The sequence below is a fragment of the Vicia villosa genome, linkage group LG3 (genome assembly GCF_029867415.1).
Source record: "Vicia villosa cultivar HV-30 ecotype Madison, WI linkage group LG3, Vvil1.0, whole genome shotgun sequence".
Taxonomy (NCBI): Eukaryota; Viridiplantae; Streptophyta; class Magnoliopsida; order Fabales; family Fabaceae; genus Vicia; species Vicia villosa.
In genome coordinates this window covers 149,009,474-149,014,964 of record NC_081182.1, presented here as the reverse complement: position 1 = coordinate 149,014,964, position 5,491 = coordinate 149,009,474, and the positions used below count along the sequence as shown (strand labels likewise).

Sequence of the window (5,491 nt, the reverse complement as noted above, 5' to 3'; positions counted from 1 at the left end):
TGTAACTTCGAAAATATAGTCGCAAAGGAAGATTAAAGTTATACGCGATCAAGGAACGAGGGAGATAACTCACATTCTAATAGAGAGGTTGACAACCTCGTTGTTTATTTGGTTAAAGTTAAAAGGAGTTGTAATTAAAAATATCATGATATTTTCTTTTTTAGTAATCATGACTTTGGCATGTGAGAGAGAGGTATCTAATAGTTAATGATCAAACTTATCACATATCAAAATTCAATCGATGGTTAGAATTATTTTAGACTTTCTATTTAAACAAGTCTTAAGACTCGTTCCATTTCATTCCTCTATCTCCTCTCACGAGTAAAAACTCTTCCACCTACTACTTTCTTTCATTTTTTTTTATTTTGTTAAGAGATTATGAAGAAAAATGAAGTGTTAGTGAAATATGAAGGAAAAAAAGGCAATTCTTATTCTCCTTCACTTTTGTCACTCGGCCAAGACTTGAACAACACCATAACCTTCACAAAAGTTTCCTCTTTCCACCATTTTTATCTATTGGAAGGTTGATCTTGAAATTAGAAGGTAGGAATTATATAACTAAGGTAATGTGACATTTCCTTTTTAAAAGTAAAAAAAAAAAGAAGACCTTGATTAAATCTTCATGATCTTTGGACTGAAAATTAAGAACTTGTTACTATGTGAGAAAAATAAACCAACAAATCTTTTTATCTGGATAACACATACAAAACCCAAAAATAAAATTCATGATCGGACAACCTTTTACTGGAAACCATTGTACCGAAAATCTCACAACCATGCTGAAAATCATAACCGCCACTTCTGTCATCTCTGGTAAAGGGTCACTACGCCAAATAAGCTATTTAATAGCGTTTTTTTTTTTTTGTTTTTGATAGCACTTAAAAGTGCTATTAACCGCGCCGCTATTCTAAATATATTTTTTTTAATAGCTCTTTAAAAGCGCTATTAAAGTACTGCTTTTTAATAGCGTTTTTGCTTAAGCGCTACTGAAGTGGACATTTTGCACATTTTTTTATTTGCTTTTGATAGCACTTTCAACTTAAGCGCTATTATAGGGCGCATGTTTGATAGCACTTTCAAACAAAGTGCTAATATATGTCACATGTTTAATAGCATTTTCAAAGAAAGCGCTAATATATGGCACATATTTGATAGCACTTTTTCTTAAAAGTGCTATTATAGGATGTTTCATTAATAGCACTCTTTACAAAATGCTATTGTAGTACATTTTATAATTTATTTTTTTACACAAAATTATTCTTTTGGTGTGCAAATATCAAAAAGCTAAATTCGATTCAATACCAAATAACACTTTAAGTTACTCATTACATACATACTATGATCCATCAATACCAAATATTTTAAATCAAATCCACTTGTTTACAAATATCACAACAAGGTTTAAAAAAGTACTTTACAACCATGACATGTTCACTCCATGGGTACTAGCAAAATTGAGTTCTATTAGTCCTACAAACTCATATACCAATATATTATGACATAAGTTGAAATTAGTAAACGTCTCTCAGAGACTTAAACTATGATTAATTATCGGGAAGAAGCCACTTATATTATTATAAGAGAGGTCCCTGAATAGATGTTCTAACTCAAAATGGTTAATGTAAAAGAAATTCCTACAAAGATGTTCAAATCTAAATGGTTAATATAAAAGAGGTCTCTACATATCCGAACTTGAACTTTTAGTGCCTGCAATACACCACCATTACTAGCCAACACTGCTGCTGTGTGTATGATAAGTAACCATCACTATCTTCCTCTAAAGCAATACTAGCGCCTCTATTTTAAGAGATCACTGAATTGAAGGTTCATACATGAACAAGATTCTAACTCTAGCTTCATAGAGCCATGATCATTATGAAATAAGATGCTTAATAGGAAAGCACAATCCAAGCAGGTCTAACGACTCAAACTTAATCCAACAGTGCCAATTGAACGTCTGCTCGAGAATGGTCCAATGTAAATCTTTGGACCTCAACAGTGCCAATTGAATATAAGCTTGAGACTCGGTTGATTGTAAATCTTGGGCCTCAATTATTTGCATATACCTCTCTTCAGGGAACAAAAAATTTAAAAAGGAACTCCATAAAGGATAGATAGAAAGCATGGAATATATTACAATGATTTAACAGAGCATACTCACACGGTGGAAGCTCCACCGCGCCCAGAACCTGAAGCTCTCTCTTCTTCATACTCTTTATCATCTGTTGGAAGCTAAAACCTGGAAACAGGACAAGAATTTCTACTACTCAACCATGGAACAATGCAATCTCCATGATACTCATGCCCACACGGCAATCTCTTCGCCATGTCAACTAAAAATGGTTAATATAAAATAAGAACAAAAGCATGAGTTGAGTTTTGAGGTACACATTTCAAAATTAAGTAGTAGAAGAATAACTATGAATATTGTTCTTGTCCACTGAGCCATAATTCATTTAGTACATTTATATTTTTAAATTCATAATGGACTCTTATAAAACACATTTTAATCCATTTGAAAATCACTTCCAAAGAAATACAAAAACATACCTATTCCAACTTAACTCCTTCATGTTGGTCTCAAGCTCCATAATTTTCATGTGGAGTTCATTTTCCTTTTTCAAAGATCAATTTGTTGAAGTGTCCAAGGAAATTCTTTTTTACTTTCTTAGTCCCTGGCATAAAAAGTTTTTTTACATTAAGATAAAATGGGTATAAAGAAACAAATTGTTTAATTTCAGTACCTGAAATTTGATCACTGGTTAGTGAAATATATAATAAAAAAGACCATCGATTATGGACCGTTAAAATAATATTACATGTATGAGATGCCATGTACAATTCTAGGCATATCGAGAGAAAATCGGAGTCATTCACCACAAGTAGAAATAAGTAGCAGATACCTAGTGCATGGTTGCCTTTCACTTGCATCTCAACACTTTGTGCTTCCGCTGTGTTCATAGACTCTTATGCACCAATAAAAACATTCATTGTAAGTATGATAGGATTGATGAATAAGTGCCAGTGATATGAATAGTCTCAGACAATAAATTAACTTGTGAATAATCTCATAATAATGCTAGAAGGATGTCTCCAAGTAAGAACATCATGATTCATAGTCTCATTCAAATGCACCGAAAGGAACTATAACCAAATAATTTTTCTTTACTTTCAAGTTCTGGTCCTCACATTTTCAATTTCAAAATGATCTTTCACAATAACAAATAATATGACAGAGAACAAAATATGGCAGCAATAAAACATTCATATTAACAAAATACTTATAACTTGATATTAACAAAAAATTATCACACTGTTTGTTTATTGATGAATCAAAACAAGGACAATGCTTCATAACTAGAAAGAACACTTAATATATTACAATAATAACTAAAATTAACATGATTAACCATAATTATATATACCAACAGAAACTATGCATAGAAAATTGATATAGTAAAGAAAATATTTCAATAAACCTAAAGATATAACAGCCTGTAAAAAGAAACTATAAACTAAAAACATTGAAAAGGTAAACTGAGATCTCATAAGTATAACCATTGAAAGCAGTCCCAATCATATTCAAATAAAAATTAACAACATAGATTTTAATGTTGATTTTCTAACAAATGAACATGTTATGGAAAAATTAAAGTGTAGAAGAGGAGTTACCAATAGATGTAGAAAGCAGTCCCTGTCATTTTGAGAATGAGTATTTTGTAATTGTTATCTCACTATGAGTTAGGATTTCAAAGGTTAACACACTTTAGCCAAAAGTTTCATTAAGGGGATACATAGTTTAGGTGGATGATTTGAACCATTTACGTTACTCTTTACCACTACTTTATCAGGTTCTTATTTTCACCCTGTGCAATTTCAAACTTCTTCCACAGTTTCTTTTATATATAAATAGGTGATATTACATTGTCATTTGAAAACCAAGACAGTGAGTTATAGCAAAAAAAACTTAGCTATTTATCATCATGGGGAATGGTAATAGGCAGAACAAGTCTTCATCAGGTTTCTTCTCTATTTTTGCATGCTTATAGAAATAACTTATACATCAACCTTTAATAGAAAACTGATCAAATTGCTGAATTGTCTACTTCCTATATGAAAATTTATACATCACTAAACACAGAAAACATGACACAAATAGTTGAAGTGCTCAACCGAAATGCCGAATCAAAATACAAAATTGAAACGCCGAATTGAAATACCAAATCAAAACGCCAAATCAAAACACTGAATCAAAACTTTGAATCGAAATGTTAAATCGAAGTACCGAATCATAAACAATAATCTATTGCTAATCATAAGCATTGAAAACATCAAAATTGACTTATCAGTAACATTTACCTTCTGAAATACGCGAATCCAATACCGAATCACGATCTAAAAGTTGCGTTCATTGAAAGTTCTACGTTCCTTTGTTCGCTCTGGGCTACTCACGAGCTGAAACCCTAAATCTTTTTCAGAAGATGATTTGAAGCCCTAAGATGAAATTGATTTGAGAAGGTTATTTGAAGCCCTAAGATGAAATTGATTGAGAAGATGATTTGAATGAAACTGATTTGAAGGCGATTTTGATGATTTGAAGATAATCAACTGTTGTACACCGAAGAGAAGATGGTTTAGTTTGGAGAAGATTTTCAATGGGGTTTTGATTTTCACGAGCTTCTGTTTCTGTTTTTTTTTTTAATTTTGATTTAAGAAAGTTAAAAAAAATAAGTGGGAACCAAAATTTCAGGGGGGAAACGAAATCTTTTTCTTTTACTTATTTATTTATTTATTTATTTATTTTATTAATTATATATTATAAAAACAATAGCACTTTTGTATAAGCGCTACTATAGAATTATACAATAATAGCGTTTTCTAAAAGTGTTATTGTAATGAATAATATTAATAGCGATTTGACGAAAGTGCTATCTTAGTGTATAGTATTAATAGCGTTTTGTAAAAAGCGCTATCTTATTGAAGTTTAATAATAGCATTTTTTCATAAAGTGCTATCAAAATCATATTGTTCGTATCCTATAATAGCGCGCCACAAATAAAATTCATGATTGCACAACCTTTTACTAGAAACCATTGTACCGAAAATCTCACGACCATGCTGAAAATCATAACCGCCACTTCTTTCATCTCTGGTAAAGGGTGAGTTTCTTAATCTTACATTTTTCTCTCTTTAAGAATATCTATATATCATCAAATTTCTATATATCCAATATAAGTTAAAAATAAATATTTGAATATGGTTGTTGGGAATTAATATTTTTCAAAGGTGTTATAAGTAATATTATATTTATATATGTGATTTTAAGGTGAAGACGTCTAGAAAAAAATAAAATGAAGTTTGAGATACAAATATATTTAGTAGTAAATTAATTTGTCACCATTTTAAATAAAATATTTGAATGTCAAAATTTAATCAACTTGTTATCATATTCAATTTTAATTTATTTCTTAATATTTATGGTTGGTAATAA

The 5,491-nt window shown here is 30.4% G+C and overlaps 1 long non-coding RNA gene across 1 annotated transcript; it reads right to left on the bottom strand.

Annotated features, from left to right (window-relative positions):
* Nucleotides 1-1,317: 1,317 nt before the first annotated feature.
* Nucleotides 1,318-4,690, bottom strand: LOC131662496 (uncharacterized). The gene is made up of 3 exons (XR_009301618.1): nucleotides 4,360-4,690; nucleotides 2,904-2,966; nucleotides 1,318-2,675 (listed from the first exon to the last, which is right to left on the bottom strand). It is a non-coding gene; the product is annotated as an uncharacterized LOC131662496 (long non-coding RNA).
* Nucleotides 4,691-5,491: the final 801 nt, after the last annotated feature.